The sequence below is a fragment of the Acipenser ruthenus genome, chromosome 10 (genome assembly GCF_902713425.1).
Source record: "Acipenser ruthenus chromosome 10, fAciRut3.2 maternal haplotype, whole genome shotgun sequence".
In the NCBI taxonomy this organism is placed as follows: domain Eukaryota; kingdom Metazoa; phylum Chordata; class Actinopteri; order Acipenseriformes; family Acipenseridae; genus Acipenser; species Acipenser ruthenus.
The window spans coordinates 21,084,094-21,110,622 of record NC_081198.1 but is presented as its reverse complement, the minus strand read 5'-3'; the positions used below and the strand labels follow the sequence as shown (position 1 = coordinate 21,110,622).

The window sequence follows — 26,529 nt, the reverse complement described above, 5'->3', positions numbered from 1 at the left end:
CTCCATACAAAGAATTTTGTGTGGATGCACTGACAGACAGAGAAATGAAAGTTGTTACTGTCCAATTTTTCAATGAGGCTGTTAGCGACTATGATATTACAACATGGCTTAACCGCTATGGGAGGGTGTCATCAGAAGGGAGGAAAATTACAGATGAAGATGGGGTTTGGACAGGAGCCAGAAAGTGGCTGGTACGCCTTAATGTTGATCCATCGGGCATTGGAGGCGTCCGCCACATTCCAAACTCCATAGTGTTAGGGCCCAACAGAGGGCTGGTATTCTATAATGGGATGCCAAAACTCTGCAGGAAATGTGGGGAATTAGGACACCTGGCGGCCGCGTGTACTGTAGTCAAGTGCAGGAACTGCGGCGCCCCCCACGAGACCAGCCACTGCAGAGAAGAGAGGCAGTGCAATTTGTGTGGAAAGAAGGGGCACCTGTTTAAGGACTGCCCCTCTTCCTATGCCAACATGGCCAGAGCCAGCAAGGCAAACATGAACAAGCCTAGGCCTGAGCAGGAAGAGGGAGCAAGTAACAAAGATCAGTCCACATCACCACCAACAGTATCCAAGACCCAGACTCCAGCACCACCATCATCACCAGCACCCCCTCACCCCCCCGCCCCCGAGACATGTCCCGTTTTACGAGGACCCCTTCCCCCAGCCCAGAGAGAGAGTACAACAGCCACTCCACTAGCTCCTCCAGTAGCTCCTCTGATGCAGAACACGAGTCAGGGAGGGAGCCCGGACCCAGCAGCGGCCCCCCCCTGAGTAGGGCCCTCTCAGCACCAGCACTCCCCCTCGGCTCTCGTTATGACGCCATAAGGATTGAGTCCGTGGGGGAGGAAAGCAAAAGCGACAGTGAAAGTGAGAGTGAGAAGGAGGGGAAGGGAGTGAAGAACCAGCAGAGGGTGGGGAAAAGAAAGGGTAGAGACGAGGGGGGGAAAAGAAAGAAGATCAGGATCAAAGACAGCAAGTTGCAGGTGGTCCCCATAGATCCAAAACCAGCTAATGTCCACACAAAGTCCCCAGTCTTGCCCTTGCAGGCAGAGACGGAGGCGAGTGGGACGGCTACACTGCCGCCTAGTGGGCAGGTAGCAGCCAGCCAGGGCATCCCCAGCCAGCCTTCCCAGTCGTTGGCACAAACCCTAGCACACCTCGCAGAAGAGGTGTTCACTAATGCACCGAGGGAGAGGTCGGGGTCAACACCTTCCCTGACCAGCAGTACCTCTGTAGCAATGACCCTCTTCAAGCGAAGGGCCTCCCTTCAAAGCATCCCTAGAGGTCCTCCTAGATACAGCACTGGAGGACATGGGAATACCCCTGGACGCGGTAAGCCAGAAGTCTGCTAACAGCTCCAATTCAACAGACGGTAACAGCCAAAGAATGCTGTCTGTCATAACCCCCCCCCAGGACAAAGCTGACCCACACGTTCCGAGGGGCCCTGAGCAAGTTCCACCAGACTTACCTTGTGGGGAGTTGAATAGCCCCAACAACTCCACGTACTGTGCATATAAAGACGGTGCCTTCTTGGACGAGGCAGCAGTGAGTACCTTCTCAGGGGTGATGGGAGTTGCAAATAAGCCCAAGCCCCCTCGAAGCAAGCGTAGAGCTAAGAGTAGGAAGAGTGTCCCGACCTCCCAATCATAGTCGCTATGGGGTGGACGCAGCGACTCCTTTTCTTGTTAGCTACCCTGATGGCCCTGATATGTGTGTCTGTTAATGTCAGGAGCATCAGGGAGACACAAAAAAGATTTGATGTACTAAACTATCTAGCTAACTTGAAAGCAGATCTCATCTTTCTGCAGGAGTGTGGTATTTCGTCGAGCCCTGATTATAGGGACCTGAAGGAGAGTTGGACCCTGGGGGACTCCTTCTGGTCGGGCTCCAACATAGCCAGAGCCGACGGAGTAGGTATCCTGTTTAAAAACCCATTTATTACCTCCCGCAGCAGCAGGGAGGTAGAACCTGGTAGAATTCTGAGCGTGGATGTGACATACAACAACACTCCCCTCAGACTGGTCAATGTCTACGCACCCACTAACCAAAACGAAAGAGTTCAATTTTTTCCACAGCTGCGTCCACTCCTGCTGGGGAACGTACCCGTCATCGTGTCAGGTGACTTCAATTGTGCTCTGAGGGACGTAGACCGGAGCAGGCCACGCAACGACCGCTCTAGTAGAGTTTTGTCCTCCGTAATATCTGATTTCTCCCTGTGTGATGCAGGTAAGGACCTGGTGCCTCCCTTTACCTGGGTGAGCTCATCTGGGACCTCCTTCTCCCGTATAGATCTCGTCCTGCATACCAGCTCCCTTACGAAGACGGCAGTAGACACCCAGGCCGTCTTCTTCTCTGACCATAGGCTCCTGCAGGTAACATTGCAGGTCCCTCAGACCTCCCAGATGGGGTCAGGGGTTTGGAAATTAAACACCTCCTTACTCGATGACCCCTCCATAGCTGCAGCCTATAAGAGCAGGCTTGTTGAGTGGACCACTTTGCGTGACCTATTCAACTCCCCTATAGAGTGGTGGGAGATGGTCAAAATCAGAACTAAGGGTTATTTCATAGCAGCAGGCAAGAGGAAAGCAAAAGAAAGGAGGGCCAAATATAAACACCTGAATGCTGCCCTCCAGCATCTGAGCCTGCTTCAGCTTCGGGGGTTCCCTGTAAGCGACGAGATAGCCCAGACCAAGCTAGATCTTTCAGTGCTTTGTAGGGAGGAACAACGAAAGGTCATGCACAATGCAAAAGTGCAAAAAATGGAGGAAGACGAAAAGTGTACTCGCTTCTTCTTCCAGAAAACGAGGGAGAAGCGGCACTTGATGTCCTCCATGCTCGACAGCAGGGGGAGGATAGTAGAGGATAGTGAGGGAGTGAAAAAAGTGGTAGAGAACTTCTATAGGGACCTATATAACATCAAAGCTACAGATGACACCCTGATAGAGTGGTTCCTGAGCCAGTTGGAGCCTGACTCAGTGCGGGACGACGAGGAGGAGGAGAAGGACCCAGAACTCACGCTGGAGGAGCTCACCCAGGCGGTTAAGACCATGAACACCGGTAAGACGCCAGGTCCAGATGGCATCCCGGGTGAGTATTACCATCTGTAGCAGGGTGAGTGCCCTGCACGTGTGTATTTAGTGTTGGTATCATTTGGATGGGGAAATGGGTTTATTTTGTGTCATTTTGGGAGCTGATTTGTTTAATTGAATTATTGTTTACAGACGGACGCTCGATTGAGACTTGCTGCCTGCTAGGCTTGGTTGAGGGGAAGGGCAGCAGGTGATTGGCTGGGCTGGACCTCAATCAGCAGGTGGGCGGGTCTTGATCGAGTGTCCGTCAGGTTAAAAACATCCGCGGGAGATGGCTCAGGGCTGCTGCAAGGCCTGCCGTTTTCACGGCACCCTTGATTTATAGTTTGTGGGAGTGTGTTTTATTTTGCACTTTTTGTACAGCTTGAAGTACTGGTCCTCTGTGCGTTACCATCGCTGGTAACGTCACATGACCATCTTTATTTTACTTTTGTTTTCTGTTTGTTTGTTTGTGAATAAAACCTGCGCGCCTGTGCCGGCGTTTTCAACAACACCAACTCTGTCTCTCTGTATGCTTGAACAGCGGCTACCCACACGCGTGACACGAGGAAGACCCTGTCACATATGGTGTCGGAAGGGGATTCCGCTGCATCCTGCCGAAGCAAGGCTGGATGGCTACAGAGAGACAGGAGGAGCAAACCCCTGAAATTTTTTGGGGGGCACAAGGGCAGACCGCAGGTAACCCTGAGGGGCTGCTGAAGGAGATGGATGGAGCCGCTGTCCTTAATGGAGCTGAGAGATCCCGAACGCCAGAGAGGCCAAGGAGGGTCCGTCCCCGAGAGCTGCAGAAGGAGGAGTTCCGGTCCTGGAAGCTGGCGAGGGAGGAGCCAGAGAGACTGCCTGCCCGGGAAGCCAGCGGGAGGAACTGCCTGCCAAGCGTCAGCGAAGGAGGACCTGTCGTTCGTGGGAGATCGTCTCAGAAGGAGGCGGGGCAATCTTTCGAAGAGGAGCCCCGTGAAGGGACACTGGGTTTAGGGGGTAAGCGGGGTTGAATGGGCGCCCCCGCATAGAAGCCCAGGGGTGAGAATAAGTGTTGGGGAATAGTTATAAATGTTAGTTGATTATTGTTAAATGATTTATTGGATAAATGATAGTTAGTTATTGATAATGTGAGATGATTATTGTAGTGATGTTAGTAATGGTAATTATAGGAATGATAAATGAAGGTTAAACGATGATAGTTAAATAGTGATAATAATGATGATAAATTATACTAAGAGTGAACTGGTGATGTGTATGGTGAAGGTGATAGTGATAAGGATTATGGTTAAATTTATAGTGATACTTATGGTGATGGGAATACTGATAAATAATAATGATGGTAAATAATAGTGAGTGATAAAGTATAGTTATAATTGTGATTTAACATTGGAGCCAGTTAGTTGTTTGGTGGTTGGTTGAGGCTGACTGGGCTCTAATGTTCCCTCCCACCCGCCCATATGTGTTAGAATAGTATATTAAAAAAAAAAAAAAAAAAAAAAAATTGGGGGGGATGGGGAGTAGATATAAAAAGTATTTTTTTTTGTTTTTGTTTTTGTTTAGGCTGCGTGGGTTTTGTAATATGTCGGTTAGTGTAAACTTGTAATGTGATGATCGTAATATTAAATAATGGTGTTGTCGGATGAACCCTTAGGGTTCATCCTAAGGAGGGAGGTATGTAGCAGGGCGAGTGCCCTGCACGTGTGTATTTAGTGTTGGTATCATTTGGATGGGGAAATGGGTTTATTTTGTGTCATTTTGGGAGCTGATTTGTTTAATTGAATTATTGTTTACAGACGGACGCTCGATTGAGACTTGCTGCCTGCTAGGCTTGGTTGAGGGGAAGGGCAGCAGGTGATTGGCTGGGCTGGACCTCAATCAGCAGGTGGGCGGGTCTTGATCGAGTGTCCGTCAGGTTAAAAACATCCGCGGGAGATGGCTCAGGGCTGCTGCAAGGCCTGCCGTTTTCACGGCACCTTTGATTTATAGTTTGTGGGAGTGTGTTTTATTTTGCACTTTTTGTACAGCTTGAAGTACTGGTCCTCTGTGCGTTACCATCGCTGGTAACGTCACATGACCATCTTTATTTTACTTTTGTTTTCTGTTTGTTTGTTTGTGAATAAAACCTGCGCGCCTGTGCCGGCGTTTTCAACAACACCACCTCTGTCTCTCTGTATGCTTGAACAGCGGCTACCCACACGCGTGACACGAGGAAGACCCGGTCACAATTTAATATATGGTATCAGGGGACCATATATTAAATTGATTTTTGGAATCGGGAGATGGAACAGGGGCTTGCTCCGTCCACTCCATGCATCGGCCCGGTATTGCAGTACCTCCGGGAACGGTGCACACCTTTCTCTAACGTTGGTCAAAGTCAGATCTGGATCTCTCCTGTGAGCATTTTGTCTACCCCTGCTGGAGGGAGAGTGCCAGTGTTGATGCAAGTTTTCCCGCCGTTTTACTTCTTTTTTTTTCTTTCTCTCTTTCTTTCTTTCTCTCTTTCTTTCTCTCTTTCTCTCTTTCTTTCTCTCTTTCTTTCTCTCTTTCTTTCTTGCTGTCTTTCTTTCTTTTATTCACATGTGGTGATGATGTAGACAGCAGCAGTTTGTTTCCTGGGAGCATGCAGCTAACCAGACAAGTGTGGTGGAACATGTCCCTATGCCAGGACCTTCTTAGCAAGCCAGCCAGCCAGCGAGGCACAGTTGTAGTTACCCAAGGCACCTTGCACAGCATAGCAGCTTGGCATGACTATTTGTAAGACGCACTCCGCCAGTTTATGTTTTGTTTTTGGTGTTATGTGTGTGTTTTTGCTTTGTTTTGTTTTCTCCTGCTTAAATTGCACATTTCCCCTCTGGAAGCAGCAGCCCGTTTTTTTGGGGTCTGCTTGTGCTTGAAATTTTGCACCCACCTTTGAATCCCCCTGTGCCGTCCGGGCTGGGGGGCCCCGGGCAAGGGCCAAGTCGCCATCGCTTCTCGGCCTTTTGGCTAAGATCAAGTGTAGTATCTGTTCTTATCAGTTTAATATCTGATACGTCCCCTATCAGGGGACCATATATTAAATTGATTTTTGGAATCGGGAGATGGAACAGGGGCTTGCTCCGTCCACTCCACGCATCGGCCCGGTATTGCAGTACCTCCGGGAACGGTGCACACCTTTCTCTAACGTTGGTCAAAGTCAGATCTGGATCTCTCCTGTGAGCATTTTGTCTACCCCTGCTGGAGGGAGAGTGCCAGTGTTGATGCAAGTTTTCCCGCCGTTTTACTTCTTTTTTTTTTCTTTCTCTCTTTCTTTCTCTCTTTCTTTCTCTCTTTCTTTCTCTCTTTCTCTCTTTCTTTCTCTCTTTCTTTCTTGCTGTCTTTCTTTCTTTTATTCACATGTGGTGATGATGTAGACAGCAGCAGGTTGTTTCCTGGGAGCATGCAGCTAACCAGACAAGTGTGGTGGAACATGTCCCTATGCCAGGACCTTCTTAGCAAGCCAGCCAGCCAGCGAGGCACAGTTGTAGTTACCCAAGGCACCTTGCACAGCATAGCAGCTTGGCATGACTATTTGTAAGACGCACTCCGCCAGTTTATGTTTTGTTTTTGGTGTTATGTGTGTGTTTTTGCTTTGTTTTGTTTTCTCCTGCTTAAATTGCACATTTCCCCTCTGGAAGCAGCAGCCCGTTTTTTTGGGGTCTGCTTGTGCTTGAAATTTTGCACCCACCTTTGAATCCCCCTGTGCCGTCCGGGCTGGGGGGCCCCGGGCAAGGGCCAAGTCGCCATCGCTTCTCGGCCTCTTGGCTCCGATCAAGTGTCTTTGAGAAGGCGAAGGTAATCGATCTGGAAAGCGTGAGCTGGAAGGAATATTACTGACGAGATGGAAGAAGAAGGTCCAAGAGCAAGGAACACCCTGAGGCTCCAGTTGAAGAATCTGACAGGGCTGTGGGGGAGACGGAAATTTGTTTTGGAGATCGTGTTTGGTCTATTTAAACTGAAGGCTGAAGATGTATTGTGTTTGAAGGACAGTGTTGCAAAAGGGAGTTTCGACCTGACCTTGAATAAAGAAGAGGATTGTTGGAAGGCAGTGAAGACCTTTGAGGACAACAAGGAGAAGCTGCCGGCCAGTGTTTTTAACATTGAGCCTATGTTTCTTATGGACTGGAGAACAGTTTTTGTTTCAATGGCCTGCCCTTTTCTGCCGGTGGAGGACATCTCTACGAGGTTGAAGAGGAGCCTGGAACTTAAGAGTGAGTTACCTGTTAAAATGATGGACAGTGAGAGGATTTGGAATGGAGTGTGGAAATATATGGCTAAACTGCACGTCAGGGAGGGGAGGATGATTCACATCCGACCTGACCTGATGATTGGATCGGTGAGGGGGACTGTGTTTTACAGAGGACAGCCAAAGGTGTGTTACAAATGTAACAGAGGAGGTCATCTTGCAGCAGATTGTGAGGAGGTAGTTTGTAAGAACTGTAGCCAAATAGGCCATGTATCCAGGGATTGCCCCAGTGGGACTATATGCAATCTCTGTGGCTCCAAGGAGCATGTCTACAGAGATTGCCCTGAGAGTGCGAGGAGTTATGCTCAGGCGGCGGGACACGGAGGAAAGGAAAAAGAAGAAGCAAAGCAAAAGAAGACAGAGAAAGGGGAAAAACCAGAGGAAAAGGACAATGAGAAGAATAAAGGAGAAAGTGTTGGGGGTGGAGCTTCCAAAGAAGGGGGCGGAATGGCGGGAAACTCTGGTTCAGAAGGGACAAAAGAAAGGGGAGGAGAGCCGAACAGGGAGGCGGAGAAAAAGAGAGGCAGCAGTATGCAGAACAGCCAACAGAAGTCCTCGGAAGGTTCCGGCTCCTCCGTGGATGATTCCATGGAGGGGGTGGAGGGTGTTCAGAGAAAGAGGAAAGTGGATGAGGAAGGGGCAACAGCAAGCTCAAGTTGGGCAAAGAGTGTGGAGGAAGAGGAGGAGAAAAGAAAAAAGAAAGGAGAGTCAGAAACCATGGACAGTGGAAGGGAGGAAGGAATGTCTTCAGAAGAATATATAATGAAGATGTTTTGTGCTAAGGAGTTTGCGGAGTTGTTGGCGTGGAAGGAGAGGATGAGGAAGGGCAGGATTTCTGAACAAGAGTGGAGAAGATATGAGGAGGAGAGACAAAGAGTATTGTTGCATGCACGGTGGAAGGCGGAAGAGGCTTTAAAGAAAGCCAAAAAAAGGATTGAGTTGGAAAATGAGAAAAAGCTTTAGTTCGAGTTTGAGTTGAATATGATGATGATTTTGATCTATCGTTTTTGAGAAATTGAGGTTTTTTTGAGTATTGTTTTTGAGAAATTGACGTGTTTTTGAGTATTTGATTTTGATGTATTATTTGTGAGAAATTGATGTATTTTTTTTGAGTATTTGATTAAAATTTATAAAAAAAAAAAAAAAAAAAATCTGTTCTTATCAGTTTAATATCTGATACGTCCCCTATCAGGGGACCATATATTAAATTGATTTTTGGAATCGGGAGATGGAACAGGGGCTTGCTCCGTCCACTCCACGCATCGGCCCGGTATTGCAGTACCTCCGGGAACGGTGCACACTTTTCTCTAACGTTGGTCAAAGTCAGATCTGGATCTCTCCTGTGAGCATTTTGTCTACCCCTGCTGGAGGGAGAGTGCCAGTGTTGATGCAAGTTTTCCCGCCGTTTTACTTCTTTTTTTTTTTCTTTCTCTCTTTCTTTCTTTCTCTCTTTCTCTCTTTCTTTCTCTCTTTCTTTCTTGCTGTCTTTCTTTCTTTTATTCACATGTGGTGATGATGTAGACAGCAGCAGGTTGTTTCCTGGGAGCATGCAGCTAACCAGACAAGTGTGGTGGAACATGTCCCTATGCCAGGACCTTCTTAGCAAGCCAGCCAGCCAGCGAGGCACAGTTGTAGTTACCCAAGGCACCTTGCACAGCATAGCAGCTTGGCATGACTATTTGTAAGACGCACTCCGCCAGTTTATGTTTTGTTTTTGGTGTTATGTGTGTGTTTTTGCTGTTTTGTTTCCTCCTGCTTAAATTGCACATTTCCCCTCTGGAAGCAGCAGCCCGTTTTTTGGGGGTCTGCTTGTGCTTGGAATTTTGCACCCACCTTTGAATCCCCCTGTGCCGTCCGGGCTGGGGGGCCCCGGGCAAGGGCCAAGTCGCCATCGCTTCTCGGCCTTTTGGCTAAGATCAAGTGTAGTATCTGTTCTTATCAGTTTAATATCTGATACGTCCCCTATCAGGGGACCATATATTAAATTGATTTTTGGAATCGGGAGATGGAACAGGGGCTTGCTCCGTCCACTCCACGCATCGGCCCGGTATTGCAGTACCTCCGGGAACGGTGCACACCTTTCTCTAACGTTGGTCAAAGTCAGATCTGGATCTCTCCTGTGAGCATTTTGTCTACCCCTGCTGGAGGGAGAGTGCCAGTGTTGATGCAAGTTTTCCCGCCGTTTTACTTCTTTTTTTTTTCTTTCTCTCTTTCTTTCTTTCTCTCTTTCTTTCTCTCTTTCTCTCTTTCTTTCTCTCTTTCTTTCTTGCTGTCTTTCTTTCTTTTATTCACATGTGGTGATGATGTAGACAGCAGCAGGTTGTTTCCTGGGAGCATGCAAGTGTGGTGGAACATGTCCCTATGCCAGGACCTCTTAGCAAGCCAGCCAGCCAGCCAGCGAGGCACAGTTGTAGTTACCCAAGGCACCTTGCACAGCATAGCAGCTTGGCATGACTATTTGTAAGACGCACTCCGCCAGTTTATGTTTTGTTTTTGGTGTTATGTGTGTGTTTTTGCTTTGTTTTGTTTTCTCCTGCTTAAATTGCACATTTCACCTCTGGAAGCAGCAGCCCGTTTTTTGGGGGTCTGCTTGTGCTTGGAATTTTGCACCCACCTTTGAATCCCCCTGTGCCGTCCGGGCTGGGGGGCCCCGGGCAAGGGCCAAGTCGCCATCGCTTCTCGGCCTTTTGGCTAAGATCAAGTGTAGTATCTGTTCTTATCAGTTTAATATCTGATACGTCCCCTATCAGGGGACCATATATTAAATTGATTTTTGGAATCGGGAGATGGAACAGGGGCTTGCTCCGTCCACTCCACGCATCGGCCCGGTATTGCAGTACCTCCGGGAACGGTGCACACCTTTCTCTAACGTTGGTCAAAGTCAGATCTGGATCTCTCTAGTTAGCATTTTGTCTACCCCTGCTGGAGGGAGAGTGCCAGTGTTGATGCAAGTTTTCCCGCCGTTTTACTTCTTTTTTTTTTCTTTCTCTCTTTCTTTCTTTCTCTCTTTCTTTCTCTCTTTCTCTCTTTCTTTCTCTCTTTCTTTCTTGCTGTCTTTCTTTCTTTTATTCACATGTGGTGATGATGTAGGCAGCAGCAGGTTGTTTCCTGGGAGCATGCAGCTAACCAGACAAGTGTGGTGGAACATGTCCCTATGCCAGGACCTTCTTAGCAAGCCAGCCAGCCAGCGAGGCACAGTTGTAGTTACCCAAGGCACCTTGCACAGCATAGCAGCTTGGCATGACTATTTGTAAGACGCACTCCGCCAGTTTATGTTTTGTTTTTGGTGTTATGTGTGTGTTTTTGCTTTGTTTTGTTTTCTCCTGCTTAAATTGCACATTTCCCCTCTGGAAGCAGCAGCCCGTTTTTTTGGGGTCTGCTTGTGCTTGAAATTTTGCACCCACCTTTGAATCCCCCTGTGCCGTCCGGGCTGGGGGGCCCCGGGCAAGGGCCAAGTCGCCATCGCTTCTCGGCCTTTTGGCTAAGATCAAGTGTAGTATCTGTTCTTATCAGTTTAATATCTGATACGTCCCCTATCAGGGGACCATATATTAAATTGATTTTTGGAATCGGGAGATGGAACAGGGGCTTGCTCCGTCCACTCCACGCATCGGCCCGGTATTGCAGTACCTCCGGGAACGGTGCACACCTTTCTCTAACGTTGGTCAAAGTCAGATCTGGATCTCTCCTGTGAGCATTTTGTCTACCCCTGCTGGAGGGAGAGTGCCAGTGTTGATGCAAGTTTTCCCGCCGTTTTACTTCTTTTTTTTTTCTTTCTCTCTTTCTTTCTTTCTCTCTTTCTTTCTCTCTTTCTCTCTTTCTTTCTCTCTTTCTTTCTTGCTGTCTTTCTTTCTTTTATTCACATGTGGTGATGATGTAGACAGCAGCAGGTTGTTTCCTGGGAGCATGCAAGTGTGGTGGAACATGTCCCTATGCCAGGACCTCTTAGCAAGCCAGCCAGCCAGCCAGCGAGGCACAGTTGTAGTTACCCAAGGCACCTTGCACAGCATAGCAGCTTGGCATGACTATTTGTAAGACGCACTCCGCCAGTTTATGTTTTGTTTTTGGTGTTATGTGTGTGTTTTTGCTTTGTTTTGTTTTCTCCTGCTTAAATTGCACATTTCACCTCTGGAAGCAGCAGCCCGTTTTTTGGGGGTCTGCTTGTGCTTGGAATTTTGCACCCACCTTTGAATCCCCCTGTGCCGTCCGGGCTGGGGGGCCCCGGGCAAGGGCCAAGTCGCCATCGCTTCTCGGCCTTTTGGCTAAGATCAAGTGTAGTATCTGTTCTTATCAGTTTAATATCTGATACGTCCCCTATCAGGGGACCATATATTAAATTGATTTTTGGAATCGGGAGATGGAACAGGGGCTTGCTCCGTCCACTCCACGCATCGGCCCGGTATTGCAGTACCTCCGGGAACGGTGCACACCTTTCTCTAACGTTGGTCAAAGTCAGATCTGGATCTCTCTAGTTAGCATTTTGTCTACCCCTGCTGGAGGGAGAGTGCCAGTGTTGATGCAAGTTTTCCCGCCGTTTTACTTCTTTTTTTTTTCTTTCTCTCTTTCTTTCTTTCTCTCTTTCTTTCTCTCTTTCTCTCTTTCTTTCTCTCTTTCTTTCTTGCTGTCTTTCTTTCTTTTATTCACATGTGGTGATGATGTAGGCAGCAGCAGGTTGTTTCCTGGGAGCATGCAGCTAACCAGACAAGTGTGGTGGAACATGTCCCTATGCCAGGACCTTCTTAGCAAGCCAGCCAGCCAGCGAGGCACAGTTGTAGTTACCCAAGGCACCTTGCACAGCATAGCAGCTTGGCATGACTATTTGTAAGACGCACTCCGCCAGTTTATGTTTTGTTTTTGGTGTTATGTGTGTGTTTTTGCTTTGTTTTGTTTTCTCCTGCTTAAATTGCACATTTCCCCTCTGGAAGCAGCAGCCCGTTTTTTTGGGGTCTGCTTGTGCTTGAAATTTTGCACCCACCTTTGAATCCCCCTGTGCCGTCCGGGCTGGGGGGCCCCGGGCAAGGGCCAAGTCGCCATCGCTTCTCGGCCTTTTGGCTAAGATCAAGTGTAGTATCTGTTCTTATCAGTTTAATATCTGATACGTCCCCTATCAGGGGACCATATATTAAATTGATTTTTGGAATCGGGAGATGGAACAGGGGCTTGCTCCGTCCACTCCACGCATCGGCCCGGTATTGCAGTACCTCCGGGAACGGTGCACACCTTTCTCTAACGTTGGTCAAAGTCAGATCTGGATCTCTCCTGTGAGCATTTTGTCTACCCCTGCTGGAGGGAGAGTGCCAGTGTTGATGCAAGTTTTCCCGCCGTTTTACTTCTTTTTTTTTTCTTTCTCTCTTTCTTTCTTTCTTTCTTTCTCTCTTTCTTTCTCTCTTTCTCTCTTTCTTTCTCTCTTTCTTTCTTGCTGTCTTTCTTTCTTTTATTCACATGTGGTGATGATGTAGACAGCAGCAGGTTGTTTCCTGGGAGCATGCAGCTAACCAGACAAGTGTGGTGGAACATGTCCCTATGCCAGGACCTTCTTAGCAAGCCAGCCAGCCAGCGAGGCACAGTTGTAGTTACCCAAGGCACCTTGCACAGCATAGCAGCTTGGCATGACTATTTGTAAGACGCACTCCGCCAGTTTATGTTTTGTTTTTGGTGTTATGTGTGTGTTTTTGCTTTGTTTTGTTTTCTCCTGCTTAAATTGCACATTTCCCCTCTGGAAGCAGCAGCCCGTTTTTTTGGGGTCTGCTTGTGCTTGAAATTTTGCACCCACCTTTGAATCCCCCTGTGCCGTCCGGGCTGGGGGGCCCCGGGCAAGGGCCAAGTCGCCATCGCTTCTCGGCCTTTTGGCTAAGATCAAGTGTAGTATCTGTTCTTATCAGTTTAATATCTGATACGTCCCCTATCAGGGGACCATATATTAAATTGATTTTTGGAATCGGGAGATGGAACAGGGGCTTGCTCCGTCCACTCCACGCATCGGCCCGGTATTGCAGTACCTCCGGGAACGGTGCACACCTTTCTCTAACGTTGGTCAAAGTCAGATCTGGATCTCTCCTGTGAGCATTTTGTCTACCCCTGCTGGAGGGAGAGTGCCAGTGTTGATGCAAGTTTTCCCGCCGTTTTACTTCTTTTTTTTTTCTTTCTCTCTTTCTTTCTTTCTTTCTTTCTCTCTTTCTTTCTCTCTTTCTCTCTTTCTTTCTCTCTTTCTTTCTTGCTGTCTTTCTTTCTTTTATTCACATGTGGTGATGATGTAGACAGCAGCAGGTTGTTTCCTGGGAGCATGCAGCTAACCAGACAAGTGTGGTGGAACATGTCCCTATGCCAGGACCTTCTTAGCAAGCCAGCCAGCCAGCGAGGCACAGTTGTAGTTACCCAAGGCACCTTGCACAGCATAGCAGCTTGGCATGACTATTTGTAAGACGCACTCCGCCAGTTTATGTTTTGTTTTTGGTGTTATGTGTGTGTTTTTGCTTTGTTTTGTTTTCTCCTGCTTAAATTGCACATTTCCCCTCTGGAAGCAGCAGCCCGTTTTTTTGGGGTCTGCTTGTGCTTGAAATTTTGCACCCACCTTTGAATCCCCCTGTGCCGTCCGGGCTGGGGGGCCCCGGGCAAGGGCCAAGTCGCCATCGCTTCTCGGCCTTTTGGCTAAGATCAAGTGTAGTATCTGTTCTTATCAGTTTAATATCTGATACGTCCCCTATCAGGGGACCATATATTAAATTGATTTTTGGAATCGGGAGATGGAACAGGGGCTTGCTCCGTCCACTCCACGCATCGGCCCGGTATTGCAGTACCTCCGGGAACGGTGCACACCTTTCTCTAACGTTGGTCAAAGTCAGATCTGGATCTCTCCTGTGAGCATTTTGTCTACCCCTGCTGGAGGGAGAGTGCCAGTGTTGATGCAAGTTTTCCCGCCGTTTTACTTCTTTTTTTTTTCTTTCTCTCTTTCTTTCTTTCTTTCTTTCTCTCTTTCTTTCTCTCTTTCTCTCTTTCTTTCTCTCTTTCTTTCTTGCTGTCTTTCTTTCTTTTATTCACATGTGGTGATGATGTAGACAGCAGCAGGTTGTTTCCTGGGAGCATGCAGCTAACCAGACAAGTGTGGTGGAACATGTCCCTATGCCAGGACCTTCTTAGCAAGCCAGCCAGCCAGCGAGGCACAGTTGTAGTTACCCAAGGCACCTTGCACAGCATAGCAGCTTGGCATGACTATTTGTAAGACGCACTCCGCCAGTTTATGTTTTGTTTTTGGTGTTATGTGTGTGTTTTTGCTTTGTTTTGTTTTCTCCTGCTTAAATTGCACATTTCCCCTCTGGAAGCAGCAGCCCGTTTTTTTGGGGTCTGCTTGTGCTTGAAATTTTGCACCCACCTTTGAATCCCCCTGTGCCGTCCGGGCTGGGGGGCCCCGGGCAAGGGCCAAGTCGCCATCGCTTCTCGGCCTTTTGGCTAAGATCAAGTGTAGTATCTGTTCTTATCAGTTTAATATCTGATACGTCCCCTATCAGGGGACCATATATTAAATTGATTTTTGGAATCGGGAGATGGAACAGGGGCTTGCTCCGTCCACTCCACGCATCGGCCCGGTATTGCAGTACCTCCGGGAACGGTGCACACCTTTCTCTAACGTTGGTCAAAGTCAGATCTGGATCTCTCCTGTGAGCATTTTGTCTACCCCTGCTGGAGGGAGAGTGCCAGTGTTGATGCAAGTTTTCCCGCCGTTTTACTTCTTTTTTTTTTTTCTTTCTTTCTCTCTTTCTTTCTCTCTTTCTCTCTTTCTTTCTCTCTTTCTTTCTTGCTGTCTTTCTTTCTTTTATTCACATGTGGTGATGATGTAGACAGCAGCAGGTTGTTTCCTGGGAGCATGCAGCTAACCAGACAAGTGTGGTGGAACATGTCCCTATGCCAGGACCTTCTTAGCAAGCCAGCCAGCCAGCGAGGCACAGTTGTAGTTACCCAAGGCACCTTGCACAGCATAGCAGCTTGGCATGACTATTTGTAAGACGCACTCCGCCAGTTTATGTTTTGTTTTTGGTGTTATGTGTGTGTTTTTGCTTTGTTTTGTTTTCTCCTGCTTAAATTGCACATTTCCCCTCTGGAAGCAGCAGCCCGTTTTTTGGGGGTCTGCTTGTGCTTGGAATTTTGCACCCACCTTTGAATCCCCCTGTGCCGTCCGGGCTGGGGGGCCCCGGGCAAGGGCCAAGTCGCCATCGCTTCTCGGCCTTTTGGCTAAGATCAAGTGTAGTATCTGTTCTTATCAGTTTAATATCTGATACGTCCCCTATCAGGGGACCATATATTAAATTGATTTTTGGAATCGGGAGATGGAACAGGGGCTTGCTCCGTCCACTCCACGCATCGGCCCGGTATTGCAGTACCTCCGGGAACGGTGCACACCTTTCTCTAACGTTGGTCAAAGTCAGATCTGGATCTCTCCTGTGAGCATTTTGTCTACCCCTGCTGGAGGGAGAGTGCCAGTGTTGATGCAAGTTTTCCCGCCGTTTTACTTCTTTTTTTTTTTTCTTTCTCTCTTTCTTTCTTTCTCTCTTTCTCTCTTTCTTTCTCTCTTTCTTTCTTGCTGTCTTTCTTTCTTTTATTCACATGTGGTGATGATGTAGACAGCAGCAGGTTGTTTCCTGGGAGCATGCAGCTAACCAGACAAGTGTGGTGGAACATGTCCCTATGCCAGGACCTTCTTAGCAAGCCAGCCAGCCAGCGAGGCACAGTTGTAGTTACCCAAGGCACCTTGCACAGCATAGCAGCTTGGCATGACTATTTGTAAGACGCACTCCGCCAGTTTATGTTTTGTTTTTGGTGTTATGTGTGTGTTTTTGCTGTTTTGTTTCCTCCTGCTTAAATTGCACATTTCCCCTCTGGAAGCAGCAGCCCGTTTTTTGGGGGTCTGCTTGTGCTTGGAATTTTGCACCCACCTTTGAATCCCCCTGTGCCGTCCGGGCTGGGGGGCCCCGGGCAAGGGCCAAGTCGCCATCGCTTCTCGGCCTTTTGGCTAAGATCAAGTGTAGTATCTGTTCTTATCAGTTTAATATCTGATACGTCCCCTATCAGGGGACCATATATTAAATTGATTTTTGGAATCGGGAGATGGAACAGGGGCTTGCTCCGTCCACTCCACGCATCGGCCCGGTATTGCAGTACCTCCGGGAACGGTGCACACCTTTCTCTAACGTTGGTCAAAGTCAGATCTGGATCTCTCCTGTGAGCATTTTGTCTACCCCTGCTGGAGGGAGAGTGCCAGTGTTGATGCAAGTTTTCCCGCCGTTTTACTTCTTTTTTTTTTCTTTCTCTCTTTCTTTCTTTCTCTCTTTCTTTCTCTCTTTCTCTCTTTCTTTCTCTCTTTCTTTCTTGCTGTCTTTCTTTCTTTTATTCACATGTGGTGATGATGTAGACAGCAGCAGGTTGTTTCCTGGGAGCATGCAGCTAACCAGACAAGTGTGGTGGAACATGTCCCTATGCCAGGACCTCTTAGCAAGCCAGCCAGCCAGCCAGCGAGGCACAGTTGTAGTTACCCAAGGCACCTTGCACAGCATAGCAGCTTGGCATGACTATTTGTAAGACGCACTCCGCCAGTTTATGTTTTGTTTTTGGTGTTATGTGTGTGTTTTTGCTTTGTTTTGTTTTCTCCTGCTTAAATTGCACATTTCACCTCTGGAAGCAGCAGCCCGTTTTTTGGGGGTCTGCTTGTGCTTGGAATTTTGCACCCACCTTTGAATCCCCCTGTGCCGTCCGGGCTGGGGGGCCCCGGGCAAGGGCCAAGTCGCCATCGCTTCTCGGCCTTTTGGCTAAGATCAAGTGTAGTATCTGTTCTTATCAGTTTAATATCTGATACGTCCCCTATCAGGGGACCATATATTAAATTGATTTTTGGAATCGGGAGATGGAACAGGGGCTTGCTCCGTCCACTCCACGCATCGGCCCGGTATTGCAGTACCTCCGGGAACGGTGCACACCTTTCTCTAACGTTGGTCAAAGTCAGATCTGGATCTCTCTAGTTAGCATTTTGTCTACCCCTGCTGGAGGGAGAGTGCCAGTGTTGATGCAAGTTTTCCCGCCGTTTTACTTCTTTTTTTTTTCTTTCTCTCTTTCTTTCTTTCTCTCTTTCTTTCTCTCTTTCTCTCTTTCTTTCTCTCTTTCTTTCTTGCTGTCTTTCTTTCTTTTATTCACATGTGGTGATGATGTAGGCAGCAGCAGGTTGTTTCCTGGGAGCATGCAGCTAACCAGACAAGTGTGGTGGAACATGTCCCTATGCCAGGACCTTCTTAGCAAGCCAGCCAGCCAGCGAGGCACAGTTGTAGTTACCCAAGGCACCTTGCACAGCATAGCAGCTTGGCATGACTATTTGTAAGACGCACTCCGCCAGTTTATGTTTTGTTTTTGGTGTTATGTGTGTGTTTTTGCTTTGTTTTGTTTTCTCCTGCTTAAATTGCACATTTCCCCTCTGGAAGCAGCAGCCCGTTTTTTTGGGGTCTGCTTGTGCTTGAAATTTTGCACCCACCTTTGAATCCCCCTGTGCCGTCCGGGCTGGGGGGCCCCGGGCAAGGGCCAAGTCGCCATCGCTTCTCGGCCTTTTGGCTAAGATCAAGTGTAGTATCTGTTCTTATCAGTTTAATATCTGATACGTCCCCTATCAGGGGACCATATATTAAATTGATTTTTGGAATCGGGAGATGGAACAGGGGCTTGCTCCGTCCACTCCACGCATCGGCCCGGTATTGCAGTACCTCCGGGAACGGTGCACACCTTTCTCTAACGTTGGTCAAAGTCAGATCTGGATCTCTCCTGTGAGCATTTTGTCTACCCCTGCTGGAGGGAGAGTGCCAGTGTTGATGCAAGTTTTCCCGCCGTTTTACTTCTTTTTTTTTTCTTTCTCTCTTTCTTTCTTTCTTTCTTTCTCTCTTTCTTTCTCTCTTTCTCTCTTTCTTTCTCTCTTTCTTTCTTGCTGTCTTTCTTTCTTTTATTCACATGTGGTGATGATGTAGACAGCAGCAGGTTGTTTCCTGGGAGCATGCAGCTAACCAGACAAGTGTGGTGGAACATGTCCCTATGCCAGGACCTTCTTAGCAAGCCAGCCAGCCAGCGAGGCACAGTTGTAGTTACCCAAGGCACCTTGCACAGCATAGCAGCTTGGCATGACTATTTGTAAGACGCACTCCGCCAGTTTATGTTTTGTTTTTGGTGTTATGTGTGTGTTTTTGCTTTGTTTTGTTTTCTCCTGCTTAAATTGCACATTTCCCCTCTGGAAGCAGCAGCCCGTTTTTTTGGGGTCTGCTTGTGCTTGAAATTTTGCACCCACCTTTGAATCCCCCTGTGCCGTCCGGGCTGGGGGGCCCCGGGCAAGGGCCAAGTCGCCATCGCTTCTCGGCCTTTTGGCTAAGATCAAGTGTAGTATCTGTTCTTATCAGTTTAATATCTGATACGTCCCCTATCAGGGGACCATATATTAAATTGATTTTTGGAATCGGGAGATGGAACAGGGGCTTGCTCCGTCCACTCCACGCATCGGCCCGGTATTGCAGTACCTCCGGGAACGGTGCACACCTTTCTCTAACGTTGGTCAAAGTCAGATCTGGATCTCTCCTGTGAGCATTTTGTCTACCCCTGCTGGAGGGAGAGTGCCAGTGTTGATGCAAGTTTTCCCGCCGTTTTACTTCTTTTTTTTTTCTTTCTCTCTTTCTTTCTTTCTCTCTTTCTTTCTCTCTTTCTTTCTTGCTGTCTTTCTTTCTTTTATTCACATGTGGTGATGATGTAGACAGCAGCAGGTTGTTTCCTGGGAGCATGCAAGTGTGGTGGAACATGTCCCTATGCCAGGACCTCTTAGCAAGCCAGCCAGCCAGCGAGGCACAGTTGTAGTTACCCAAGGCACCTTGCACAGCATAGCAGCTTGGCATGACTATTTGTAAGACGCACTCCGCCAGTTTATGTTTTGTTTTTGGTGTTATGTGTGTGTTTTTGCTTTGTTTTGTTTTCTCCTGCTTAAATTGCACATTTCCCCTCTGGAAGCAGCAGCCCGTTTTTTTGGGGTCTGCTTGTGCTTGAAATTTTGCACCCACCTTTGAATCCCCCTGTGCCGTCCGGGCTGGGGGGCCCCGGGCAAGGGCCAAGTCGCCATCGCTTCTCGGCCTCTTGGCTCAGATCAAGTGTGTGTGGCATGACCGCAGCATTTGTTCACTAGGAGAAAGAGAAGGCGGTGTGCAGGATGGCCTACAACAATCCATTTAAGTCAGCTGGTCGGGCTGGGCTTAGGAATACTGCGAGATTTTTGTGGAAGGGAAGAGCGGAGGAGGAGATGCTGGATAGAGAACAATTTATTCGAGAAGTATTGCTGGGAGTTTTGAATTTTGAGCCGGAAGAAATCTTTTGTTTACAAAGGAATGGAACATCTAAATTTTTGGACGTCACTTTGCATAGCGCACAAGCCTTTCAGTATCTTCTTGATACTTGTAATGCTAAAGAGGATCAAGAGCCTTTATCATTTTTTTCCGTGGAGTCCTTGGCTAAAACAAATTTCCGGATTATAACAGTACATATGTACAATCCGTACGTGTCGGATTTAGCCATAAGTGCTTTCCTGTCCAGGTATGTGGATGTGATTTCCGGGCAAAATTACTTAGAGACGGCTTTAAAATTTGGAACGGGAAGAGACAGTTTCAGGTGCTGCTTCGGCAAGAGGAGGGAGGGTATGATGGGTTCCGTCATCCCCCCGCAAATTTCTTTATTGGAGCAGATAGGGGTTATCTGTTTTATTCACGGCAGCCCCTGTTCTGCAGAAAATGTTCCAGTTTTGGCCATATAGAGGTCGGGTGTACACAAGAGAGATGCAGGAACTGTGGAGAACTGGGACATGTTTCAAAAGACTGTCGGAAAAATAAGAGCTGTAATGTCTGTGGAGAAGAAGGGCATTTGTTTAAAAATTGTCCTAAGCAGAAGCAGACATATGCTGATGTTGCATGGGGCCGTGAGACAGATGGCTTGGAAGTGGTGGATGACATGCCTCCAATTGAAAAAGTGTTGAAGGAGATGAGGCATATTGCTGTGCCTGACGGAGGGGCAGCAGAAGGTGATAAGGTAAAAGGTGGTGAAGAAGAAATGGAAGGGGTGTCGTGGGGAGATACCCCTGATGGCGTGACTGATACGACGGAGCAGATTTTGGTTCAGGGAAAAGGAAAAGGAAGGGGAAAGGGGAGGAAGAGGAACAAAGAAGTGGAGAATGAGACAGCGTCTGCTGGTTTAGAGGGGACTCCAAAGAAGATAGTGGGCGTACAGCGCATGGAGGTACCAAAGGACTTAGAGGCTGTTTCTTCCCAGCAGTTAAGTTTAGTGGAGTCAGGGACTGCAGAGGAGGTATTTGGATCGGTTTCTTCATCATCTTCCATGATACCGGACACTGGTTTGGAGGACGAGGTGCTGCAGTCGGCAGTCTTATGTCTTTCACCAGTGAGTCCAGGTCCTTATGACTCAGGCATGGGGTTGCCAGAGGAGCAAAATGAGAGGAGTTATGTGGATACAGAAGGTATGGGCCCTTTCTAGGGCTAGACTTTTTGGGACTAATGGTTTGAGGGTTTTTTTTGTGGTTTTCTCACTTGTGAATGATGGTTTATTTTTGTTTTTGTTTTTCATTTATTTTTTAGTGTATTATGTCTTTATCTTTTATTTCTATGAATGTAAGAGGTTTGAGGGGTTATAATAAGCGAGTTTCTGTGTTTCTTTATTTAAATTCTTTGTCATTTTCTTTTTGTTTTTTGCAAGAGGTTCATTTAAGGGATGCTTCTGATATTGCTTTGTATACAAAAGACTGGGGGGGAGGGGAGTCAAGGTGGAGTGTGGGGGGGGTGCATTCATCTGGGGTAGGGGTGTTATTAAAGGACAAGGAGATGGAGGTAGTGCAATGCATTTCAGTTCTACCAGGGCGCATTCTGTGTGTGAATGTGAACTGGAGAGGTCAAAAGCTGAGACTGATTAATGTATATGCACCTACTGATTTGGTTTCTAGAAAGGACTGTTTTGTTGCCATAAAGGATCTCCTTGTGACAAATAGACACATAGTTTTGGGAGGGGATTTTAATGTATCATTAGATAAGGGGAATGTGCACGATTATACAGTGGGGGTGTTAAAAGGTATTATAGTACTTTTTAGTTTGGTGGATAGTTTTAAAAAATGTAATCCAGGGTTGGAAGGGATCACATGGAGAAATTCAAGGGGGGCAAAAAGTAGATTAGATTATTTTTTTGTTTCAAATGTGTTGTCTGTTAGTTTTTGCAATACATCTCCATTATGGTTTTCAGATCACGATAGTTTAAAATGTATTATTAGTTTCACAACACCGGTGTTTGGTGGCGGGTTTTGGAAATTTAATTGTGAGGTATTAGAAGATAAAGCGTTTAGGGAGCTTTTTGTATTTCATTTTAAGGGATGGGTTGAAATGTTGTGTTATTGTGATTCTGTTCTAGTTTGGTGGGAGGGGGTAAAGGGAAAAATTAAGATACTTACTCAACAATTCTGCAGGAATAGAAGGAGGAAGGAGCAGAGAGCGGTTTTGGGGTTACAGAAGGATTTGGAGGGGGTGTATATAAGGGGAAACACAGGGGGTAATTTTGATTTTGACAAGGCAAGGGAACTTAAGGATAAGATGAGGGTGGTGTGGGAAAAAAGGGCGAGTTTTTTTTTGTTTAGGTGTAAGGGGGATTTTTTAGAAAAACATGAGACATGCAGTTCATATTTTTTTAAACAGGTGAAGGGTGAACAAAAAAAGAGGGTGATCAGGGGTTTAAAGGGGAAAGATGGGGTCACGGTGGTGGATACAGAGGGCATGCTAGACTGTGCTAGTAATTTTTATAAAGAATTGTTTTCAGAAAAAGAGGTTAATGAGGATGTTGCTGCCTCTTTTTTGGATAAAGTGCATGTCAGGTTGTCTGATGAGGTGAGAGAGAGTTTGGAGAGACCGGTCACTGTTGCTGAGTTGGAAAGTGCGCTTAATAAAATGGCAGATAGGAAAGTACCAGGGGGAGACGGTCTCCCTAAAGAATTTTATGTCACTTTTTGGGAGGTAATTGGGCCAGTATTATTAATGGTGGTGGGGGAAGTTTTTCGCACAGGGAGGTTGTCAAAATCTATGAGGAATGGTGTGATTTCTTTATTGTTTAAAAAAGGGGATGAGATGGACCTGAAGAACTGGAGACCAGTCACTTTGTTAACGGTGGATTATAAAATAATCGCAAAGGTTATGACTGAGAGGTTAAAACAAACAATGCCGTTAATTGTAAGTCAGGATCAGACATGTGGGGTGGTGGGTAGATCGGTTCATTGGAATCTGATGTTAACAAGGGATGCAATTAGTTGGGCTGAGGATAGGAGGGTACCTCTAATGTTGGTGAGCCTGGATCAGGAGAAGGCGTTTGATCGGGTGCACCAGGGTTTTTTGTTTAGAGTTTTGGCACATTTTGGGTTTGGGGAAAAGTTTCTGAGGTGGTTAAAAATTTTGTACACTGAGGTGGGTAGTAGGGTGAATATCAATGGGCATCTGGGGGAATTCATTTCACAAGTTTCAGGGGTGAGGCAGGGGTGTCCACTGTCTCCTCTGTTGTATGTTTTGTATATGGAACCTTTTGCGGAGGCGGTGAGAGTGGATGATGGGATTGAGGGGTTGTTGTTACCAGGGAGTGGGGGTGTCTCTGTTAAGATCTCGCAGTATGCGGATGACACAACTCTTTTTTTGACATCAGACAGAAGTTTGGAAAGAGTTCTTCAGGTTCTTGCACAGTTTGCCTTAGCATCAGGATCAAAATTGAACATGGATAAATCATCAGTCATGTTTCTTGGGGCCTGGAGGGATAGGTCTGATGTACCAGGGGGTTGACAGTTATGCACTGAGGGGTTAAAGTTATTAGGGATTTCTTTCTATCACAAGGGGAGTGGGGTTAAGAATTGGGTGGATAAATTGGTAAGGTTAAGGGTGAAAATAGGATTATGGAAGTGTAGGAAGTTAACTTTTTTGGGGAAAGTGTTGGTGCTAAAAAGTGATGTTCTTCCATTTTTATTGTATTTATCTTACATTTTTCCTTTACCATATAAATTCAGAAAGATTTTGGTTAAAATGGTTTTTGATTTTGTTTGGGGGGGGAAATATGAATACATCAAGAGGGATATCATGTATAGGAGGGTGGAGGATGGGGGAGGGATGTTCCTAACATCCCTCTTAAATTGGACTGTATTTTTTTTTCATCTTTATGTATTGCTTTGAATCCAGTGGTTTTTCATAAATGTCAGTATTTTGTTTCATTATGGTTTTCTTTTACTATGAGAAATATTGTTGTCTGGTCGAATAATAGACCAAAGGCAGAGGTATTGCCAGAGCACTATCAGTGTGCAGTTGTTTTTTTAAAGAAACATCCAATTTGTAAAACGGAGAAATTATGTACACAGCACAAACTTCTGTATAATAATCTCATTGAGGGGGAGGGTTTGGAGTTGGTTGGGGGGGTCACAAAAGAGGTGTGGGGAAGGGTGCAGCCGAAAGGTTTAGATAATAGGTTAAAGGATTTAAATTGGTTAGTGGTGCACGGGAGGTTACCTGTAAGGGAAATTTTACATAGACACAAATTAACAAAGAATAAGTTCTGTCCTAGAATCAAGTGTAGGGTGGAAGAGACTTTGAGTCATGTGTTCTGGGACTGTTTTTTTGTTAAAAGGGTTTGGGCACGAATAGAGGAGGTGTTTGATTTGATTTTGTTAGATTTTGCTTTGTCATATAGTATTGTGGTGGAGGGATTGGATTATAAAGGGATAAAGAAGGAGATAGGGTTTTTATTGTGGTTAGTTATTAGTTTAGTGAAACAGAGTATCTGGGATGCAAGAAATGTTTTAGTTAAATCAAATACGAAATGGAAAGTACTGGGGGTGGTGAATAAGGTATGTCGGGATTTGAGGGGTAGGGTAAAAAGGGATGTGTTAAGGTGGGGGTTTAATGCTGCAAAAGAAAAATGGAAGGGTTTGGTGTATTTGTAGTAAGATTTTTGTAAATAAGAGAAGGGGTTAGGTGTGACATGGGTTATGTATGGGATGGATTTTAGAGTTTATTTTGCGGGGTGAATACTCTGTATATTGTCATGTATTTTCTTTTGTGAATTTGTTTGATTGGATGTTCTGTATATTTGTTTGTGTGAAATAAATAATAAAAAAAAAAAAAAAAAAAAAAAATCTGTTCTTATCAGTTTAATATCTGATACGTCCCCTATCAGGGGACCATATATTAAATTGATTTTTGGAATCGGGAGATGGAACAGGGGCTTGCTCCGTCCACTCCACGCATCGGCCCGGTATTGCAGTACCTCCGGGAACGGTGCACACCTTTCTCTAACGTTGGTCAAAGTCAGATCTGGATCTCTCCTGTTAGCATTTTGTCTACCCCTGCTGGAGGGAGAGTGCCAGTGTTGATGCAAGTTTTCCCGCCGTTTTACTTCTTTTTTTTTCTTTCTCTTTCTTTCTTTCTCTCTTTCTTTCTCTCTTTCTCTCTTTCTTTCTCTCTTTCTTTCTTGCTGTCTTTCTTTCTTTTATTCACATGTGGTGATGATGTAGACAGCAGCAGGTTGTTTCCTGGGAGCATGCAGCTAACCAGACAAGTGTGGTGGAACATGTTCCTATGCCAGGACCTTCTTAGCAAGCCAGCCAGCCAGTGAGGCACAGTTGTAGTTACCCAAGGCACCTTGCACAGCATAGCAGCTTGGCATGACTATTTGTAAGACGCACTCCGCCAGTTTATGTTTTGTTTTTGGTGTTATGTGTGTGTTTTTGCTTTGTTTTGTTTCCTCCTGCTTAAATTGCACATTTCCCCTCTGGAAGCAGCAGCCCGTTTTTTGGGGGTCTGCTTGTGCTTGGAATTTTGCACCCACCTTTGAATCCCCCTGTGCCGTCCGGGCTGGGGGGCCCCGGGCAAGGGCCAAGTCGCCATCGCTTCTCGGCCTTTTGGCTAAGATCAAGTGTAGTATCTGTTCTTATCAGTTTAATATCTGATACGTCCCCTATCAGGGGACCATATATTAAATTGATTTTTGGAATCGGGAGATGGAACAGGGGCTTGCTCCGTCCACTCCACGCATCGGCCCGGTATTGCAGTACCTCCGGGAACGGTGCACACCTTTCTCTAACGTTGGTCAAAGTCAGATCTGGATCTCTCCTGTGAGCATTTTGTCTACCCCTGCTGGAGGGAGAGTGCCAGTGTTGATGCAAGTTTTCCCGCCGTTTTACTTCTTTTTTTTTTCTTTCTCTCTTTCTTTCTTTCTCTCTTTCTTTCTTTCTCTCTTTCTTTCTCTCTTTCTCTCTTTCTTTCTCTCTTTCTTTCTTGCTGTCTTTCTTTCTTTTATTCACATGTGGTGATGATGTAGACAGCAGCAGGTTGTTTCCTGGGAGCATGCAGCTAACCAGACAAGTGTGGTGGAACATGTCCCTATGCCAGGTCCTTCTTAGCCAGCCAGCCAGCGAGGCACAGTTGTAGTTACCCAAGGCACCTTGCACAGCATAGCAGCTTGGCATGACTATTTGTAAGACGCACTCCGCCAGTTTATGTTTTGTTTTTGGTGTTATGTGTGTGTTTTTGCTTTGTTTTGTTTTCTCCTGCTTAAATTGCACATTTCCCCTCTGGAAGCAGCAGCCCGTTTTTTGGGGGTCTGCTTGTGCTTGAAATTTTGTACCCACCTTTGAATCCCCCTGTGCCGTCCGGGCTGGGGGGCCCCGGGCAAGGGCCAAGTCGCCATCGCTTCTCGGCCTTTTGGCTAAGATCAAGTGTAGTATCTGTTCTTATCAGTTTAATATCTGATACGTCCCCTATCAGGGGACCATATATTAAATTGATTTTTGGAATCGGGAGATGGAACAGGGGCTTGCTCCGTCCACTCCACGCATCGGCCCGGTATTGCAGTACCTCCGGGAACGGTGCACACCTTTCTCTAACGTTGGTCAAAGTCAGATCTGGATCTCTCCTGTGAGCATTTTGTCTACCCCTGCTGGAGGGAGAGTGCCAGTGTTGATGCAAGTTTTCCCGCCGTTTTACTTCTTTTTTTTTTCTTTCTCTCTTTCTTTCTTTCTCTCTTTCTTTCTCTCTTTCTCTCTTTCTTTCTCTCTTTCTTGCTGTCTTTCTTTCTTTTATTCACATGTGGTGATGATGTAGACAGCAGCAGTTTGTTTCCT

At 46.6% G+C, this 26,529-nt stretch overlaps 16 non-coding genes and 3 pseudogenes across 16 annotated transcripts; all 19 read left to right on the top strand.

Annotated features, from left to right (window-relative positions):
* The first annotated feature begins 5,299 nt into the window (after nt 1–5,299).
* On the top strand, nt 5,300–5,425 carry LOC131738854 (U2 spliceosomal RNA; annotated as a pseudogene).
* Nucleotides 5,426–6,035: 610 nt separating this feature from the next.
* On the top strand, nt 6,036–6,226 carry LOC131738750 (U2 spliceosomal RNA). Its single transcript, XR_009330035.1, has one exon. It is a non-coding gene; the product is annotated as a U2 spliceosomal RNA (small nuclear RNA).
* Nucleotides 6,227–8,435: 2,209 nt separating this feature from the next.
* On the top strand, nt 8,436–8,638 carry LOC131738447 (U2 spliceosomal RNA; annotated as a pseudogene).
* A 586-nt stretch (nt 8,639–9,224) lies between these two features.
* On the top strand, nt 9,225–9,415 carry LOC131738739 (U2 spliceosomal RNA). Its single transcript, XR_009330034.1, has one exon. It is a non-coding gene; the product is annotated as a U2 spliceosomal RNA (small nuclear RNA).
* A 590-nt stretch (nt 9,416–10,005) lies between these two features.
* LOC131738728 (U2 spliceosomal RNA) lies at nt 10,006–10,196 on the top strand. The gene has a single exon (XR_009330033.1). It is a non-coding gene; the product is annotated as a U2 spliceosomal RNA (small nuclear RNA).
* A 599-nt stretch (nt 10,197–10,795) lies between these two features.
* On the top strand, nt 10,796–10,986 carry LOC131738717 (U2 spliceosomal RNA). The gene has a single exon (XR_009330032.1). It is a non-coding gene; the product is annotated as a U2 spliceosomal RNA (small nuclear RNA).
* Nucleotides 10,987–11,576: 590 nt separating this feature from the next.
* On the top strand, nt 11,577–11,767 carry LOC131738706 (U2 spliceosomal RNA). The gene has a single exon (XR_009330031.1). It is a non-coding gene; the product is annotated as a U2 spliceosomal RNA (small nuclear RNA).
* A 599-nt stretch (nt 11,768–12,366) lies between these two features.
* On the top strand, nt 12,367–12,557 carry LOC131738695 (U2 spliceosomal RNA). Its single transcript, XR_009330030.1, has one exon. It is a non-coding gene; the product is annotated as a U2 spliceosomal RNA (small nuclear RNA).
* Nucleotides 12,558–13,164: 607 nt separating this feature from the next.
* LOC131738684 (U2 spliceosomal RNA) lies at nt 13,165–13,355 on the top strand. The gene has a single exon (XR_009330029.1). It is a non-coding gene; the product is annotated as a U2 spliceosomal RNA (small nuclear RNA).
* A 607-nt stretch (nt 13,356–13,962) lies between these two features.
* On the top strand, nt 13,963–14,153 carry LOC131738672 (U2 spliceosomal RNA). The gene has a single exon (XR_009330027.1). It is a non-coding gene; the product is annotated as a U2 spliceosomal RNA (small nuclear RNA).
* A 607-nt stretch (nt 14,154–14,760) lies between these two features.
* LOC131738661 (U2 spliceosomal RNA) lies at nt 14,761–14,951 on the top strand. Its single transcript, XR_009330026.1, has one exon. It is a non-coding gene; the product is annotated as a U2 spliceosomal RNA (small nuclear RNA).
* A 589-nt stretch (nt 14,952–15,540) lies between these two features.
* Nucleotides 15,541–15,731, top strand: LOC131738650 (U2 spliceosomal RNA). The gene has a single exon (XR_009330025.1). It is a non-coding gene; the product is annotated as a U2 spliceosomal RNA (small nuclear RNA).
* Nucleotides 15,732–16,318: 587 nt separating this feature from the next.
* LOC131738639 (U2 spliceosomal RNA) lies at nt 16,319–16,509 on the top strand. Its single transcript, XR_009330024.1, has one exon. It is a non-coding gene; the product is annotated as a U2 spliceosomal RNA (small nuclear RNA).
* Nucleotides 16,510–17,111: 602 nt separating this feature from the next.
* LOC131738628 (U2 spliceosomal RNA) lies at nt 17,112–17,302 on the top strand. Its single transcript, XR_009330023.1, has one exon. It is a non-coding gene; the product is annotated as a U2 spliceosomal RNA (small nuclear RNA).
* A 599-nt stretch (nt 17,303–17,901) lies between these two features.
* LOC131738617 (U2 spliceosomal RNA) lies at nt 17,902–18,092 on the top strand. Its single transcript, XR_009330022.1, has one exon. It is a non-coding gene; the product is annotated as a U2 spliceosomal RNA (small nuclear RNA).
* Nucleotides 18,093–18,699: 607 nt separating this feature from the next.
* LOC131738606 (U2 spliceosomal RNA) lies at nt 18,700–18,890 on the top strand. Its single transcript, XR_009330021.1, has one exon. It is a non-coding gene; the product is annotated as a U2 spliceosomal RNA (small nuclear RNA).
* Nucleotides 18,891–24,493: 5,603 nt separating this feature from the next.
* On the top strand, nt 24,494–24,696 carry LOC131738465 (U2 spliceosomal RNA; annotated as a pseudogene).
* Nucleotides 24,697–25,292: 596 nt separating this feature from the next.
* On the top strand, nt 25,293–25,483 carry LOC131738595 (U2 spliceosomal RNA). The gene has a single exon (XR_009330020.1). It is a non-coding gene; the product is annotated as a U2 spliceosomal RNA (small nuclear RNA).
* A 611-nt stretch (nt 25,484–26,094) lies between these two features.
* On the top strand, nt 26,095–26,285 carry LOC131738584 (U2 spliceosomal RNA). The gene has a single exon (XR_009330019.1). It is a non-coding gene; the product is annotated as a U2 spliceosomal RNA (small nuclear RNA).
* The last annotated feature ends 244 nt before the right edge of the window (nt 26,286–26,529 follow it).